General features: G+C 44.7%; 1 protein-coding gene across 1 annotated transcript in view; it reads left to right on the plus strand.

Annotated features, from left to right (window-relative positions):
* KCNQ3 (potassium voltage-gated channel subfamily Q member 3) overlaps positions 1-19,802 on the plus strand; it is a 318,729-nt gene that overhangs the window by 19,108 nt on the left and 279,819 nt on the right. The gene's annotated exons all lie outside the window — the stretch shown is intronic.

The raw sequence follows: 19,802 nt of genomic DNA on the forward strand, positions 1-19,802 counted from the left end.
GGAGTGGGGAAGGAACCTTGACATGGTGGCAGAGCAGTGGGATTAACTTGAAATCATTTTGAGATCAATTTGAGATTTTTGAACCAGAAGCACAGATTTGAAAAAGAAATATATTTATTTTCCTTGGGGCTACTGGAAAGCAAGTTTTAAGCTGAAAGCAGTTAGAGTTTTTTTTTCCTCTGCTTGGGGGCCAGAGCAGAGACAAAAGGGAATTGTCTTTTGTGAGCTGGAGTTTTCTCTACCTAAAGGCAGGATAGTTAACCTCCTGCAGGGAAATTCACAAGTCTTCACAGACCTGAAGAAGTTTTTTTTTTTTTTTAACCTAACAGCAATTGGAGGGGTTTTCTGCCTATTTGCCTGGAGACAAAGGTGTTAGGGTTTTTTTTTTTTTTTTTAGGATTTTTCTGTAGGCTGACACCTATATTCTCTGTTAGTGATTATCATATTACAGCACAGCAACATTTTACAAGTCAAGTTTTTTGTTTGTTTGTTTTATTTCTAACTCTTGGGTGTAAAGTTAGTTAAAAACAGAGAGGCAAAGATGACAGAAACCAAGACACAACACAAATTGCAGTAAGCCAGACTGGAGGCAGCAAAAGAGGCAGAAAAAGCCCTAGAAGCTGCCCACAGGAGAGAAATGGAGGCAAAGGACAAAGAAATGGAGGCAGCGAAAGAGGCAGAAAAAAACCAAGAGGCTGCCCACAAGAGAGCTATGGAGGTAGAAAAGAACCAAGAGGCTGCTCACAGGAGAGCTATGGAGGCAAGGGCCAAAGAACTGGAGGAGAAGGAAAAAGAGAGGAAGCATGCACTGGAGATGGAGAAGGCAAAGACTCTGCAGAATATACCAACAAACCCTAGCAATCCTTCTCCAGGTACCACTTCCCATCCCAGAAAGTTCCCCAACTACAAGGCAGGCGATGATACTGAGGCCTTCTTAGAAAACTTCGAAAGGGCCTGCCTTGGGTACAGCATCTCTACAGACCAATACATGGTAGAGCTGAGGCTGCAGCTCAGTGGACCCTTAGCTGCGGTGGCGGCTGAAATGCCTAAGGAACACATGAACAAGTATGAACTGTTTAATATCAAGGCGAAAGTCAGAATGGGGCTAACACCTGAGCATTCCCGTTGGTGGTTCAGAGCCCTAAGGTGGAAACCAGACGTGTCATTTACCCGACATGCCTACCACATTGTGAAACATTGGGATGCCTGGATATCAGGAGCAAGTGTTAAATCTCCAGCAGATTTGCCCTTCCCAATGCAGATGGAACAGTTCTTAGAGGGTGTTCCTGAGGAAATAGAAAAATACATCCTAGATGGGAAGCCCAAAACTGTAATCGAGGTGGGAGAGATTGGAGCCAAATGGGTGGAGGTGAAGAAAAAGAGAAGAGAGGAAAAAAACTGGTCGCAGTTGGAGCGGATACCAGAAGGGACAACTTCAGACCACACCCTATTACCGGGGGAAGCCCGAGGCCCTACCTACTCCCCAAGGAACCCAGTGACCTGTCAGCTGAACGATGTTTTAAATGTAACAAGCTGGGGCATGTAAAGGCCAACTTCCCCAAGAACCCCAACCGATTACAGTTCATTGCACCGGAATCACACCAGAGGTCCTCAGGCCCAGATATCTCCCAGATACCCTTGGAGCAGAGGGAAACTGAGTGTGGGCGGGAAGAAGGTCACCACAGGGAGGGACACCGGAGCACAAGTGTCGGCAATCCACGCTTCCTTAGTGGACCCCAATTTAATCAACCCAGAGATCCAAGTGACGATTCAACCCTTAAAGTCCAACTCTTTCAATTTGTCTACAGCCAAGTTGCTTGTCTAATACAAGAGCTGGTCAGGAACGTGGACTTTTCAGTCTATGATGATTATCCCATCCCCATGCTGTTGGGGGAAGAGTTGGCCAATAGTGTGAATGTATCCAAGAGGTTGGGAATGGTCACCCGCAGCCAGGCTAAACCAGCCATCACGCCTAGCTCTGTTCTGGAAACTTCTACCATGACCCGGTCAGAAGGGATGGATCTGGACCCCAGGCCAGTGTCTGCAACAGCAGTAGTGGATCCAGTCCCAGAGACCCAGACAGAGCCAGTCCCAGAACTGGAACCGGCAGAACAACTAGCACCAGACCCATTGCCAGCACTGAATCCAGTACTTGCAACCCCAACCCCAGAGGGCCCCACCGAACCTGAACTGGCAGCAGCCGATAACCCTACACAAGAGGCTCAGCCGGAGCCTGAACCCCAACATAGTGCACCAGTGGAGAGCGGTTCACAGTCAACGGAAACAACCCCATCCCCTACATTGCTTCCAGAGGGACCAAGCTAGGTCCACAATCCAGTGAGGAACTGATGTCTCCAGCATCAAGGAAACAGTTCCAGACTGAACAGGAAGCAGGTGAAAGCCTCCAGAGAGCTTGGACGGTGGCACAGAGCAACCCACTGCCCCTCAGCTCTTCTAATCGATCCAGGTTTGTTGTAGAAAGAGGACTCTTATAGAAGAAAACTCTTTCTGGTGGACACCAGGAAGACTGGCATACTCAGAGACAGTTGGTAGCTCCAAATAAGTACTGGATCAAGCTCTTGAGCTTAGCCCACGATCATCCTAGTGGCCATGCTGGGGTGAACAGGACCAAAGACCGTTTGGGGAGGTCATTCCACTGGGAGGGAATGGGCAAGGATGTTTCTACCTATGTCCGGTCTTGTGAGGTATGCCAAAGAGTGGGAAAGCCCAAGACCAGGTCAAAGCCCCTCTCCAGCCACTCCCCATCATTGAAGTTCCATTTCAGCGAATAGCTGTGGATATTCTGGGTCCTTTTCCGAAAAAGACACCAGAGGAAAGCAGTACATACTGACGTTCATGGATTTTGCCACCCGATGGCCGGAAGCAGTAGCTCTAAGCAACACCAGGGCTAAAAGTGTGTGCCAGGCACTAGCAGACATTTTTGCCAGGGTAGGTTGGCTCTCCGACATCCTCACAGATGCAGGAACTAATTTCCTGGCAGGAACTATGGAAAGCCTTTGGGAAGCTCATAGGGTGAATCACTTGGTTGCCACCCCTTATCATCATCAAACAAATGGCCTGGTGGAGAAGTTTAATGGGACTTTGGGGGCCATGATACATAAATTTGTAAATGAGCACTCCAATGATTGGGACCTAGTGTTGCAGCAGTTGCTCTTTGCCCACAGAGCTGTACCACATCCTAGTTTAGGGTTTTCACCATTTGAACTTGTATATGGCCGTGAGGTTAAGGGACCATTATAGTTGGTTAAGCAGCAATAGGAGGGATTTACACCTTCTCCAGGAACTAAAATTCTGGACTTTGTAACCAAAAACACCTTCCAAAACTCTCTAGCCCTTGCTAAAGACAACCTACAGGATGCTCAAAAAGAGCAAAAGCCTGGTATGATAAACATGCCAGAGAGTGTTCCTTCAAAGTAGGGGACCAGGTCATGGTCTTAAAGGCGCTCCAGGCCCATAAAATGGAAGCGTCGTGGGAAGGGCCATTCATGGTCTAGGCGCGCCTGGGAGCTCTTAATTATCTCATAGCATTCCCCACCTCCAACTGAAAGTCTAAAGTATATCATATTAATTCTCTAAAGCCCTTTTATTCCAGAGAATTAAAGGTTTGTCAGTTTACAGTCCAGGGAGGAGATGACACTGAGTGGCCTGAAGGTGTCTACTACGAAGGGAAAAGTGATGGTGGCGTGGAAGAAGTGAACCTCTCCATGACCCTTGGGTGTATGCAGTGACAGCAGATCAAGGAGCTGTGCACTAGCTACGTGCTGACGTTCTCAGCCACCCCAGGACTGACTGAACCGGCATACCACTCCATTGTCACAGGAAATGCTCACCCAATTAAAGTCCAACCTTACCGGGTGTCTCCTGAAGCTAAAACTGCTATTGAACAGGAGATCCAGGATATGTTACGGATAGGTGTAATCCGCCCCTCTGGCAGTGCATGGGCATTCCAGTGGTTCTAGTTCCCAAACCAGATGGAGAGATACGTTTTTGCATGGACTATTGTAAGCTAAATGCTGTAACTCGCCGAGACAACTATCCAATGCCACACACAGATGAACTATTAGAGAAACTGGGATGAGCCCAGTTCATCTCTACTTGGACTTAACCAAGGGGTACTGGCAGGTACCGCTAGATGAATCGACCAAGAAAAGGATTCACCACCCATGTCGGGCTGTATGAATTTAATGTACTTCCTTTCGGGCTGCGGAATGCACCCGCCACCTTCCAAAGACTTGTAGATAGTCTCCTAGCGGGATTAAGAGAATATGCAGTCGCCTACCTTGACGATGTGGCCATATTTTCGGATTCTAGGGCAGAACACCTGGAACATCTACAAAAAGCCTTTAAGCGCATAAGGGAGGAAGGACTAACTGTTAAGGCTAAGAAGTGTCAAATAGGCCGAAACAGAGTGACTTACGTTGGACACCATGTGGGTCAAGGAACTATCAACCCCCTACTGGCCAAAGTGGATGCTATCCAAAAGTGGCCTGTCCCAAAGTCAAAGAAACAGGTTCAATCCTTCTTAGACTTGGCCCGTTATTATAGGTGATTTGTACCGCAATATAGCCAAATCACTGCCCCACTGACAGACCTAAGCAAAAAGAAACAGCCAAATGCTGTTCAATGGACCAAAGAGTATCTGAAGGCCTTTAACCAGTTTAAAGCGACACTCATGTCTGGCCCTGTACTATGGGCTCCAGACTTTGACAAACCGTTCCTAGTAACCACAGATACGTCCGAGCACGGTGTGGGAGCAGTTTTAATGCAGGAAGGACCAGATCAAGTATTCCACCCTGTAGTGTTTCTCAGCAAGAAGCTGTCTTAGAGGGAAAGCAACTGGTCCGTCAGTGAAAAAGAATGTTACGCCATTGTCTACGTTCTGGAAAAGCTACGCCCATATGTTTGGGGATGGTGTTTCCACCTGCAAACTGACCATGCTGAATTACAGTGGCTTCATACCGCCACGGGAAATAGCAAAAAACTAATTCGGTGGAGTTTAGCTCTCCAAGATTTTGATTTCGACATCCAACACATCTCAGGAGCTTCTAATAAAGTGGCTGATGCACTCTCCCGTGAAAGTTTCCCGGAATCAACTGGTTAAAATCATCCTTGAGATGTGGAAACTATTGTTAGTCTTTATATTCTTGGTAGTATATCTAAAGGTGCCATGTGTCTTATTAACTCTGTTTTCTCCTAGAGCTCCAGGAAGAAATCCCAGCCAGAGTTTCACCCTATCTGTGATTTGGGGGGCGTGTCATAAATATAAAGGGAAGGGTAAACACCTTTTAAAATCCCTCCTGACCAGAGGAAAATCCCTTTCACCTGTAAGGGTTTAAGAAGCTAGGAAAACCTCGCTGGCACCTGACCAGAATGACCAATGAGGAGACAAGATACTTTTAAAAGCTGGAGGAGGGGGAAAACAAAGGCTCTCTGTCTGTGTGATGCTTTTGCCAGGGACAGAACAGGAATGGAGTCTTAGAATTTCGGAAGTAATCTAGCTAGATATGCATTAGATTCTGTTTTCTTTAAATGGCTGAGAAAATAAGCTGTGCTGAATGGAATGTATATTCCTGTTTTTGTATCTTTTTGTAACTTAAGGTTTTTCCTAGAAGGATTCTCTGTTTTGAATCTGATTACCCTGTAAGATATTTAGCATCCTGATTTTAAAGAGGTGATTCTTTTTACTTCTATTAAAATTCTTCTTTTAAGAATGTGATTGTTTTTTCATAGTTCTTAAGATTCAAGGGTTTGCGTCTGTGTTCACGTATGCAAATTGGTGAGGATTTTTTATTAAACCTTCCCCAGGAAAGGGGGTGTACGATTTTGGGGGGAAAGATGTTTCCAAACGGGCTCTTTCCCAGTTATATACCTGTTAGACATTTGTTGGTGGCAGCGATAAAGTACAAGGACAAAAGGTAAAATAGTTTGTACCTTGGGGAAGTTTTAACCTAAACTGGTAAAAGTAAGCGTAGAAGGTTTTCATGCAGGTCCCCAATCTCTACTCTAGAGTTCAGAGTGGGGAAGGAACCTTGACAGCTAGTAATAGAGGTATACAAGAAAGAATCTGTGTAAGGGCCTTCTCTCACTGTGGCAGTCTGAGGCTCTGTTCTTAGGCCAATGCCTTTGGCTAAGCAGCAGATGCAGTCATAAGCTAGGAAGGTACGGTCACATCCTCACATCCCAAACAAGTCAATATGGGGCTGTTTGGAAGATGATCCGATCTATCACCTCCAGAGAAAGGGAAGAGCCTAGAAGATGTAAAAGTAAATTTAATTTGATAGTTTTCTGTCTGGTAAAAACTCACTTATCAATAGACACAACTGGGAAACCCGTATGTCTTTATAGATGTAGTTGTGAAATCCTCACTTCTGTATTGTTTTGTCATTATAGTTCCCAATTTGCTATTGTTTATTTGCATGGTCTCTGTCTGGTTCTGTGATTGTTTTTGTCAGTTGTATGATTAATTTTGCTGGGTGTAAACTAATTAAGATGTTGCGATATAATTGGTTAGCTAATCATGTTACAATATGTTAGGATTGGTTAGGTAAATTGCAGTAGAATGATTGGTTAAGGTTTAGCTAAGAAAATTAGGTTTCAGAATAGCAGCCGTTAGTCTGTATTCGCAAAAAGAAAAGGAAGGTGCCACAAGTACTCCTTTTCTTTCTAAGAATATTACTCTATAAATTAGGGCAAACAGGAAGCAAGTTGGGATTCAAAAATAAGGAAAAAGGAACTTCGATTTAAGCTTGCTGGAAGTTCACCCCAATAAACATTGAATTATTTGCACCTTCAGACTTTGGGTATTGTTGCTCTCTGTTCATGAGAGAAGGACTAGGGAAGTGGGAGAGTGAAGGAATAAGCTCCCTAACACTCAACACCTGGGCTGGTGGCCCCAGCAACCCACACCAAGGTGGTGAATCCAGGAGCAACAGGGAGAGGGAGGGGCTGCTATTTTATCCCCCCACCCCCATCACGGTCCAGGAGGCTGTGATTGCAAGAAAAGCCCCTGGTGGCTACATGCGCTAGTGACCGAGGGCTTTAGCTCTGTGTAAACAGCACATAGATTTTCATATTCATAGATGGGGCATTTGTCTTCACATGTGGAGGAAGAATTTATCCATCAGCCTGGTGTGATATGATGTGATCGCCACATGCATGCCTGTGATTGCCACATACTGTACAATAAACTCGGGTTTGAAGAATTTACCAGGCACTGGAGGCCTGCACCTACTAACCAGAGGCTGATTGGGAAGTGGAGGCATTGGGCTCCACTAGTGACATCCATGACTTCCACCACTTATTGAAGGGGATTGTCTCTTGGACCCTTCATCATTTGTATCAGCCTCTGGCCAGTCTGACAAGTGTGAAAGCCATTAGGAAGAGGTAGGATCTTTGTCTCTCTTCCCGCTGTTCACCACAGAGCTTCCTGACTGTGTAGAGTTGAGAGAATTTCAGTACTCATGGCTCCCCCACCCTCCTCACTGCTGCTGCAAAGGGGGGAGAGCTCTATTATATTACATATTCCCCAGGCTCCTCAGTGGTATGGAGGCTCCATTATTCTGCCCTTCCCTCACCCTCCTGGATGCTACCATGGGAAGGGAGGCTCCCCTTCTCCACCACCTTCTGCTTTTGGGGTCCCCCCAGGAATAGCTCCATGGCCTGCTTCTGGTCCTTGCTTTCCCAAGTATCTCTTCTAATTATACCCTCCCTGGTATAATTGCTTGGCCTCCTTGGTGCTGCAACCCTTCCAACATTTATCGAATGGATTCTCTTTAGTTGTTGTAATTTAGCCAAGTGACACATACTTAATGCTGCTAGAGCTTGATCCTGGGAGGTGCTGAGCATCTGATTTCCACATCTCCCAGGATGACTCTTTCTCTCGTCCTGCAAAAGTCAGCCCCACCAGCTTCCTAACTGTTTCTGCTCCTCTTCTCTGAACTTCCTCCAGTTTGTCCATATGTTTCTATGCAATATTCTGGGGGCTGTAGCAGCAGAGCTATGCTGGGAATACCTCTCATTTGTAACATGATTTCTCTGCAGGTGTCGTACAAAATGGTCTCTGTAATTTTTGTTGTCATACTTGTTACCCTTTCATTTCTTTTGTGTCACTGTTTTCTAGGTTGCTGCCTACTGTTGAATTGACGTAGTTAGGTTTACTTTCCTACAGATGTATCGGCGTGCATTGGTGAAGTTGAATCTGACTGTTATTTTCCAGCCATGTTTCTAGTCTCTGAAAGTTCTGATTTTTTTTTATTTTTTTTTGTCCTCAGTGGTGTTTGCAGCTCTTCCCAGTTTGGTATCATCGCTAATCTCATCCATGTGCAGTTTGCTTCTTGTATAGATCGTTAATGAAGTATTTAATTAGACTAGACCGCAAACAAATCCCTGCAGCACTTTACTAGGTACCAGCCCTGTGTCAGATATGTTACCATTTACTATTATTCTGTTTATAATTCTGAAGCCAGTTTTTGAGTCGTATTACAGTGTTCCTATTCAAGATGACCTGCATTCATTTTAGGATAGGATTTCATGAGGCACAGTATCAAAGGGTTTACTAGAATCCAGACGTCAAATATCTGCTGGTTTCCTTTCCCTATGCAGAGCCCCTTTGATTTCAGTGGGGTGCCACACAGGTGCAGCAGACTGTCCATGTGAAACAATTTATAGGATTGGGGCCTTAATGTTGATAAAGGCTCCAAGAGTTTTATACAGGGATATTTAACTTAGGTGCAGTTACTATTCTACTCTGTGGATAAAATTCTGGCCCTGGCAAATAGCAAAGTCAGTAGCAAAACTGCCATTGCCTTTAAGGGGTCAGGATTTCACCCTATCTGTATGTCATGTAGCATGTCATATTTTCCATCTAAACTCCATTTTCTATGGTGATTTCTCAGAAAATTATCACTTTTTCCTCTCTAACATTCAGGCCCTGCTTATGTTGATCAGAGTTACATGCGAGCCCAAATTTCTCATCCCGTGCCTCAACAAATTAACTCTGACCAATAATGATCCATGTTAACAAGCTCAAGAGGGAAAGCCCCTCTGAATTAAAGATCCATAGCATGAATTATTGTCAAGCTTTTTACCATTCCATGTAAAAAGAGGAAATGGGTATTGCTAATTACACCATATCATGGTATATGGGCTTTTCCCCTTTAATTTATTTAATTCAGATTGTTGGGTTTTTTTGGCTACAGGGTTGCTTCCACCTGCATGCAATGAAGTTGTCACAGAAATCAGATATGGCAACTGAATGATCTGACAGAGGCCCATTGGTGGCTCACTATTCTGTGAGGCCCATTGGTGGTTCACTATTCTGTGTCAGCTCTAGTCAGGCCAGACATACTCACTACACCTCACATACTTTTATCAGAATATATATCTCAAAGGTGTCATCTACAAAGTGGTAAGATGCTTGTCCTGAAAATCATTGGGTGGTGTATGTATGGAGGGTGTACAAAGCATTATAAATGTGTGATAGAATTATATTCTTAAAGTGTGTTTGGCGAACAATGCATAAGCCCATAGACAAAGCAATGTGTATTTGCTTGTCTCACCATCCTGGTCATCGGGCAGAGACAATGAAGGTTTACATATAAGGTAAACAAAGCTATCAAGATAATAAATGGGGAGAAGACAGCATGGCATCTATACCTAGCAGGAGAGAGAAACTTTGTCTGGGCTTACTTTTCAAAGAATACATTTCAAAGGTTTACTGGACTATAAAAAGAAGGGGAGAGAACCCTGTAGTTGTCTGTGTGAACTGGAGGGATTCAAGACGCCGGAGCTCTTGAAATCACAGGATGTTGGGTCTTTCAACCAAGGGCTTGAAGTCTCTGGGAACTAAGTATAGGTAGGAAACCTGCTTAGGCAAAGATCGTAACTTGCTGAAATTAAGTTTTAGTCTTGGAAACATATTTTTACTTTTGTTTGCTTGTAACCATTTCTATTCCAATTCCTTCTACTTGGTATCACTTAAAACTATGACTGTTTTATAAATTTGTTTTACTGTAAACCAATTCAGTGCTGTGATTCAAATAAGAGTGTTTGTTAAACACCAGTAAAATTAATGAGCTGCCATGCACTGACTCTTTAAAGGAGCTATGAATTTAGTAACATCTGTGAATGTTCCAGGAGAGGACTGGACACTACAGACACAGTTTTGAGGAAATTTGAGAAGTATTGGGGGTCACTCTGCAAAAAGTAACTAAGTGGTGGAAGCCAGGATGTGACCTGCATGCTTGGCTGGTAATGTTCAGGCTGTGAGCCACATCAGCATAACGTTGAAGGCACCCAGAGTTGCAAGGCAAATGGTGATACATATGGATCCAAGAACGTCAGAGATGATTATTTGTGTTTGCTGTTGCCAGTGCAGGGTTTTACCCTATGTTTTTTATTTAATTTGTATCATGTCACAAATAAATACATCATCTCTCACCATATAGAATATTTCATATCACATGACACAGGACTTATCCCAGATAAAAAACAACTCATTTCCCTTCCCTGCCGAAAAAAAGGAAGTGTGGTGCTGGATTTGATATTCTAGTCATTTAGGAGATGAAGGCACAGGGAGGTGAAGTCACACATCAGGTCAGTGGCAGAGCAAGACCAGAACCCAGGGCTCCTAAGTCCCAGTCCAGTGCCAAGTCTTTGGTCCACGCTGTGTGTTCATTTCCTAGGCCTGCACCTCAAGGGGTGGGTGATGGGACTTTCCATTTTCTTGAAGATGAGAGAGAGGTGGTTCTTGCAGAATTATTGCTATTCTATTAGCAAAAATTATAAGCAAGCTGCTGGAGATGATGCTGTGATGACACCCAACTTCTTACGGAAGCTTAAACCAAACTGAAAGCAGCAAATATATGCTAATATGGATTCTGTGTATTTTCCTTCCTCCCCTCCCCCTGTTATGCAGACGAAACTATACAGGATCATTTCAGGGGACAAGACAAGATGTCACATTTATTATACCACAATTTGATTTATGACCAATAACTAATATCTAATACCTGTGTGTACGCGCACACACACACACACACACACACACACACACACACACACATATTAAATGTTCTGCAGCTGCTGTATAGTTACCAGTCCTGAATGTAGTTTGAGTTTGTGGCTTGGGTTCATAGCTTATGGCCAGGAAAGTCAGGCACAAGGAAGAGCTGGGTCTCTGTTGGGCATGCACCGATGCCCTTCCATGTTGGCAGCAGAATGTTACCCTCCAAAGTCTTCCACCTCACCCATCCTTTCTGTAGGCTTTAGTTTGAATCCAGAGTCTATAGGTCTTGTTGTGTCACTCTGCCTCTGGGTTCGGTGTGATTGATCACCCGTCAATTGCAGACATGACTTTCAGCCTGGGACCTGGCTTTGATGTTTCTTCAGTTGTACTTTTGTTCTTTTCTTTTTAGGGTGGACTCTTCTTGCTTTGTCAGGGCTGTTGGTGTTTACACTTTATTTCATCAGGACAGTCTGGGGCTGGAGGTTGATTCCATCATCCATACATACCTCATTCACACATCTAAACTAAGCTAATAAGATTACAGCAGGGTTTTGAAAAAATGAAGGTTGCAGCAAGCTTTTACAAAATGGAGTGAGCATTTAAAAATGGAGTTTGGGACAAGTTAAAATGGAGTTTGAGTTACAAAATGGACAAGTGTAAGGAATGGCAAACAGTGAACAGAAGTTACAATATAGACAAGTACAATGAATGACAAACAGTGAGCAGAAGTTACAATGTTGAAACAAAAAGAAAAGGAGTACTTGTGGCACCTTAGAGACTAGCAAATTTATTAGAGCATAAGCTTTCGTGAGCTACAGCTCACTTCATCGGATGCATTTGGTGGAAAAAAACATGTTGAAACAGTGTAAGTTTCAGCAATTTTAAGTAGCAATTGGATTGGAAGTGAAACTCAGTTAGCCAGTTATTGGGGTAACCGGTTTTATGAATGAATGTTGTTTCATTTGCGAAGATGGTTTATTAAGATTCTCACTTTCTGCACTTTTCAGAATAAGCTATGTTACGCATGGTTATTTTTAAATTCATTTCCCCTCCCCACTTCGTATTAGGGGATAATGGGCAAACTGACAGGCCCAGATCTGCAAAGTCAGCATTGCTACTAGCTGAGCATCAGGACCCATATGCTGGGGAGTTCAGCCATTGGAGTCCAACTATGGATGTAGCTGCTCCATTGAGAACCTCAAGTGTAGACAAAGCTGCGATTTGCATCCATAAACCTTACTCCTGCTTGAACCCAGTGTAACCTGCACCAGCATAAACTGTGCTTTATGGAGGGGTTGCCTACCTATGCCTGGTGAGTAGCTATCATTCTTGCTGGCTTCTGATGGCTGTAGCTGGGGCAAATTACCAGTGTCATGAACATGGTTGAAAAATAGGAACACATTTTGTGATGATCTTTGCAGAAATATATTTATTCTCCAGGTTTTTGTTGTTGCTGTCAACATTTTCTCTGAAATTTCATAATACCAAAAGATTCAACCAGGTCTAGTAGACAAGGTCTTAGTACAGTCCACAGCTGCTTCTGCCTGTTACGGCTTAGAGAATCCAGTCCACTTGTATGGCCCTCATCACCATAATATCTAAACTCACCCGCTGAATTGTTCCCTATATTGTTACTCAGTGAAAGCCGACAGCTCTCCTTGCTGCCCACTTGTCCTCCCTTCCCAGGAAGGGCTTCGCACTTGCAGGATTGGGGACTGACTGACTGACTTATATTTCATCTGGTATAATTGCTGATAACAGGGGAATGGGTAGGGTTTTTTTTTTTTATTACTAGTGTCTCTTACACAGAGATAAGACTCTTATTGGGTCATAAAATCCTTTATGGGCCTTTCTTAAAACTTAGCCAGGTTATAGCACTAAACTCAGTTGATCCTGCCCCCGGGGCTTAGCTGGGTGGTGCCCCTGACATCAATGGAGCTATTCACAAAAGGTTTGCAGGTCAGGCCCATAATGTCCTGAGGCTATGGGATAAAGAGAGCACCTGTTATTCCGTACCCTGTGTAGTCAGCTCAGAACTCGGCATTTATCGCTGGGTTACCACCTGCTTCATAAACACTAATGGTTTCCATTTGGATCTCCAGGATGCCTGATGCAGTTATGAGTTCAGTGTCAGATACTGCAGTATGGTTCTGACAGGACTAGGACTGTGACTTCAGGCACCACCCTGAGCAAGTGGCGTCATGTCAGTGATATACATGCTCGCTCTCGCATACTCTCCCCTGTGTCACCATTCGTCCCCTGCTTGCTCCTGGAGCGGGATAGTGAGTCACTGTTGACCTGTACCAGCAGTAGATTTCTACCCATCTTCGCACTGGCTTGGCTACCCTGGACAGTGAGTGGGGACCGAGGGGTGGTGTAAGCTGGCAAGTGACTCCCTGGCTTCTCACCCACTGCCAAGATCTGGGTAGCTGGAGTAAGGGTGTAAGGGAACCTGCTTCCCTGTGTGGGTGTGTTGTCTGTATGCCAGTCTAGTCCATAGAGTGAAACAGCATGTTACTGCTTGGGAAGTTTATTTATTTTCTTAAAAGCAAAATGTTACTAGATTCCAAAAGATTGTTCTCTGGAGCTAGAGTAATACCATGATAACCCTCTAGGATACATGTGAAGGGTGTAAACCCAGAGGAGGGAGGAATTGTTTAGGATACTAAGTGGATAAGGTGAAGAAAAGCAGACTTTAGGCTGATGGCAGTGCTAGCCACCTGCTCAGTAGGTGAAACTTCATATGGCCAATGGCGACTGGGATAGGTGCGGCTGAATGGGAGAGGAGAACAAATGCTGAGGGGATGCAAAGTTGCCTCCCCATTTCTGTGTCTCTAGGCACTCATTGGCTATTTTAGGGAGGAAGAGAGATGATTGATCCCTTGCCCTTCCCTTTTATTAATTTGAACCCTATACCAGGGGCAGTATGGAGCCTCTTTTTGCGCCGTTCCAGCAGCTCCACCCCTCCCACTCTGTACAGGTAGCCTCAGAGCTGTGCTTTACAGATAATGCAGGGCTGACCGATCGCCTGTTTTGAGGCCAGGAAGGAATTTTTTCTTCCTATAGGGGCCAAATTGGCAGAGATCTGGGGAGCTTTTCACCTTCCTCGGAGCATCCTGGAGGTGCAGTTAAGATAACTACGAGTAAGAGGGTTTAATAATTTGTGATCGCATTTGGTAAGCATGTTAATGTGTTGCAACTTGTGGCTGGTTTCCAGTGCGGTTGAAAGGAGTGCTTCCCGGAAATAAAAGACCTGGGATGTTACTGATGGGCCTTGTACTCACAGGATTGGGAAAGACCACGTGATCTTCATGGGCTGATGTTCCCCCAACCCAGTTTAGTAGCCTCTGTCCCCATCGCCAGCCGGGGGTGGTTGTAGGACAGAGAAGAGTGAGCTGAATCCTAGGAGCAGGCTGAGGAAAGTCTACCCCAAGTTATGAGTTAGGTGGCAGGAACCCTTTAACCCCTGCATTGGAACCATTTTAAAATGCCTGGTAGGTGAGAGTCTGGCTGACGGTGTGGATAGCGCCTCTTCTTGCTGCAGGTATAATAAAGTTGCAGTCTGCTGCTTAAAATCTATCCCCACTTTGGTCCTCATTTGGCGCTGGTTCTACATCAATCTGTCAGAGCTCAGTCTTCATTGGAATTATTGGGCCTTGAGTTAACTGATTGCCAGATAACTTGAGGTAATTGACATGTTTGTAAAGGCTAATCTAGACCCTCTCCAAACATTTTTATCCAAATTACCAACGCTTGTAATTTATCCTAGGCTAATCCCTAGGCAGTAATGGAGGGCTCTTTAATTGAGCAGACAAAAGTATAGTGATGGTTGAAAGCTGAAGCTAGATACATTCTGGCTAGAGCTAAGACACACATTTTTAACTGTTCAGGCAAGTAACCACTGGAACAGTTTACCAAGGCATAGAAGACGTCTTAAATCATGACTGAATCACTTTCTAGAAGATATTGCTTTAGCTAAGCCACAAACTGTGCGCTAGATGCAGGAAATTCTCTGTCCTGTATTATGCAGGGAGTCAGAGATTATCATAATAGTCCCTTCTGGCCTCAAAATCTATGACCATGTGATCTGTCCCATATGGTAGGTGTGTGAGGCTGTCTGTGACCCCACCTCTAGGAATGGATCTGTGGTAGGTGAACACACAATGCCCAAATCAGTATTACTAAACTGCTGCAACCTCAGAATCTCATGCTGCCATGGGCCCAAATCCTGCAAGATGCTCTGTGTGGGTTCACCCCTTGCTGGTTCAGAGCCCCATTGACATCATTGGTGGTCCGTGTGGGCTTGTGCGGACCAGCTTGCAGGATCAGGGTCAAGATGGTGGCTGGTTCTTTAAAGCATGTAGATCCTCCAACAGTCAGTAATTGCCAAAGCCAATTTCGGCTGGACAGGGTCCCTGAGTCAGTGTTCTCTTTCCTACACATTCCATATCTAGCCACAGCTCTGAGTTAAAAAGAAGTAAATATGATATAGTCATTCACATAAAGCTGTCTGCTCTGTGTAGGCAGATTAATTCTTAAATGAATTAATATTTTGGGGGGTAGAAGGGAGTCTGTTAAGTCTCCTGATTGCTGGAATTCAACACAGGACAGATAGGCTCTTCCAGCCTTTGCCTTCCCCAAAGGAAAATTTGTTTACAGCTCACCTGGTAACAAATAAATAAAATAATTGTCTATCAGACTGAGCAGGAATAGCAGTGGGGTGGAGAAGAAGCTGCAGCTGCGATTGCAGAGTCAGTGATAATAAGCGTCACGCTGGCTGGAGTGGTTCAAGAGCATGAGTACCAGCCTCAAGAAACAGGGAGCAAACCCCAAACAGGCTGTGAATTCTATACTTAGATTTCACCAACCAAGTATCGAGTGTGAACTCCTCAGGAACTGCAACAATCTTAACTTTCCATCACAGAGAGCCGCCTGGGATCCCCCAGTCTATCTTCCACCCAGGCAAGCCTGCCGTTGTGATAGATGGTCCTTTACACCACAAATCACTGGGAGTCTCAGTAGTGAATGAGGTGGTGGATTGGGTGGGGTAGGCCATGAAGGGCCTGGGAAGTGAAGGTAACTTGTTTATATTTTGATGATTGTGTTTGACTATGCACTCGCATAAGGGTGTAAAGAAGTGAGGCTCATCCACACCTAGACTCATGCTACCTGGCTCTTAGGTTCAGCTGTGAAAGAGTAAGTGGGCTTGGTGCCTGCTTATTCTGTCCCTTGAGCAGATGGGTGGGGAATGGAGGGATTCTTGGCTCCACCCTTCCTCCTTGCTGTCCAGCACAGCCGAGCCAACCTGGGAATGTGGGACAGAAGATGGGAGAGTAATTTACTGCTGATACAGGCCAGTGGTAAACTACTGTCCCTTCCCAGGAGCAAGGATGAAGCAGGAGAAGAGCTGTAACTCGAAGATGTGTCTGAGTCAGAATGCTTCCAGGGGTTGCACACAACCCCTTGCTCAGGGCTGTGCCTAGAGTCCTAGTATAGCCTTTAATCATTTATGGCAGGGGTAGCCAAACTTACTGACCTTCCGAACGGCATACAACAATCTTCAGAAGTTTAAGATCTGGCATGTGCCTGCCGGGGCTCAGGGCTTCAGTGTCATGGGGTGCGCCCCACATGGCTGAAGCCCTGAGACCTTCCTCCCTGCTAGGAAGAAGCCACAGGTGATGCATGGGGGGAGCACATGGGGGTCAGATACCCCCTCCCCCCCAGATTTTTGCCATGAAGAGAAGACCGGCAGGTTGATTGCCTTCCCCAGAGTTCAGGCTGGGGAAGGCAATAAAAATCCCTGACAGGAAGAATCTGCATCTTTATGCTGTTAGGTCTCTGAGGTGCAAGGATTACTAAGCATAAGCAAAAGATCCCCAGGCTTGCCCTAGATTAACCCTAAAGGACATATAAAGCTTGCTTATTATAGAAGCTTTTAGAACCTAAAACCATAATTCATTTGTGTATGTATGTTTACCTGCTTTAACCTTGTAAATAATTCTTATTTCTTTTCCTAGTTAATAAATCTTTACTTACTTTATCATAGAGTCGACTACAAATGTTGATTTGATGTGGGAACTGAGGTACAATTGACCTGAGGTAAATTCCTGTTCCTTTGGGACTGGGAATAATCAGAATATTGTTGTGATTTGTGGTGTAAAGGACCATCTATCACAAGGGCAGGCTTGCCTGGGTGGAAGATAGACAGGGGTACCCGAGGGGGCTCTCTGTGATGGAAAGTTAAGATTGTTGTAGTGCCTGAGGCATTCACACTTGATACTTGGTTGGTGAAATCTAAGTATAGAATTCACAGCCTGTTTGGGGTTTGCGCCCTGCTTCTTCTGTCCTGAGGCTGGTACTCATGCTCTTGAGCCACTCCAGCCAGTTTGACACTTATTATTACTGACTCTGCATTCACAGTTGCAGCTCCTTCTCCACCCCGCTGCTATTGGTCACATGGTGCTGCCTGGCCCCCTTCCTGCACAGCAGTTAGAGCCGGCAAGCTGGGAGCTGCGGCCAGCCATGAGGAGAGGCAGCGGCAAACAGCTGGGAGCCGCAGGGAGAGCCACTGCGGGTGGGGGGGGCATGCCTGAGGGAGCGTGATTCAAGCTGTTGGGAAACGGGGGGGGGGAACCTTTACATTGTGCCCTCCGACTCCCAGCAGGCACCAGTCGTCTCTGGCAGAAGCCCCTAGCCCCACCACCCTGCTGCAGGGCAGAAGCCCTGAGCTTTGCCTCCCCAGTCTGGTAGGCAGAGAAAGGGGTGTGGGAGGGGGGCTCTGCGAGCTGCACTTTACCTGTAAAAGAGCTGAATGCGGCTTGTGAGTCACGGTTTGGCCACCCCTGATTTATGATCATGCTTCCTAAGGGCACTGTAGCATATTTTGTCTCCATAGTGGGAGATGATCTTTGTCAAGAGGTGCAGAGAGATATTTTTTTATTGGTCTACAAAGAATGCAGTTCATTAACATGCCAATTAGTGAGGCTCTGCTGTATTTAATTGCAACTCAGGTTGCAAGATGCTCGATGAGTCTAAAACTAAAGTGTGTGTGTTTGACCATCGGTCTGAATGGATTTCTCTGATCGGATGGAGATGGGCTCATTAAGGAGAAGTCTACTCATCTGCCCCTTTAGACATTGTAGGCTATAGTTCGCAACCTGAATCAAGTGCACTTTGGAATTAGAAATTCTGAATAGCATTTTAGAGAGATCTCAATGAAAACATCAGCACTTTCATATGTTAGAGCCAGAGTCTGAAACTGGTTCGGTCACTTCTAATCAAGACAAGGCAGTAAATTGAGAAAGAAACTTATGGATAAAAGGGCCCTGTGCTGTATAAAGGCCAGTACGCGGCTACTGGTGAAGCGGTAGGTGATTTCAGCTATCCAGGTATTTTACTCCCTTGTTATCACTTCACACGTTCTTTGGTGCCATGATCTGATTGTTATAGTTAGAAATATATTGGCTGTGGAAGAATGGGTTGAGCATATTTTCCATAGAGACAATGCTGGGGCCAGAGCTCAACCTGAGCCAGAACGGGTTAGAACTTCTGGAGTCCCATAATTTTCTGTTGAACTTTTGCTGTTTAAAAACAAACAAACAAACAAAAACTCTAAAAGTTTCTAGGTCACTTTCTTGAATCGGCAGACAAACAATAGGTATGACACAACTGAGACCTGCCCAGTTTACTTGATATGTAACCGTTTAAATGGCAATGTTATAAAATCCTTCATCACTGATGGTTTCCACAAAAAATTATAGTTGGTGTTTAACCATGTGGTTGGAGATCATAGAAGTTAGAGATGTGAAAGATCTCACTTATAAATACATCAAAACTAATTTCATTAAAACAACTGTATTGTGGCACTCTGTACCTCAAAATAGCACCTTGGAACCCCCATATTCACCACTATGGTATCATTATGATATGCTTTGTACAAAATATACCTTGTGAGGTATCATTTTAAATCTGTTGAACATTAAGAACATAAGAACATAAGAATGGCTATACAGGGTCAGACCAAAGGTCCATCCAGCCCAGTATCCTGTCTACCGACAGTGGCCAATGCCAGGTGTCCAGAGGGAGTGAAGTTAAAAGGTGTTTAGTGATCTCTCTCTCCTGCCATCCATCTCCACCCTCTGACATACAGAGGCTAGGGACACCATTCCTTACCCATCGTGGCTAATAGCCATTAATGGACATAACCTCCATGAATTTATCCTGTTTTCTTTTAAACCCTGTTACAGTCTTAGCCTTCCCAACCTCCTTAGGCAAGGAGTTCCACAGGTTGACTGTGCGCTGAATGACGAAGAATTTCCTTTTATTTGTTTTAAGCCTGCTACCCATTAATTTCATTTGGTGGCCCCTAGTTCTTATATTATGGGAACAAGTAAATAACTTTTCCTTATTCATTTTCTCCACACCACTCATGATTTTATATACCTCTATCATATCCCCCCTTAGTCTCTTTTCCAAGCTGAAAAGTCCTAGCCTCTTTAATCTCTCCTCATATGGGACCCGTTCCAAACCCCTAATCATTTTAGTTGCCCTTTTCTGAACCTTTTCTAATGGCAGTATATCTTTTTTGAGATGAGGGGACCACATCTGTACGTAGTATTCTGTGGCTTACCACGGATTTATATAAGGGCAATAAGATATTCTCTGTCTTACTCTCTATCCTTTTTTAAATGATTCCTAACATCCCGTTTACTTTTCTGACTGCCGCTGCATGCTGCATGGATGTCTTCAGAGAACTATCCATGATGACTCCAAGATC

This window comes from Dermochelys coriacea, chromosome 2 (assembly GCF_009764565.3).
Source record: "Dermochelys coriacea isolate rDerCor1 chromosome 2, rDerCor1.pri.v4, whole genome shotgun sequence".
NCBI lineage: Eukaryota > Metazoa > Chordata > Testudines > Dermochelyidae > Dermochelys > Dermochelys coriacea.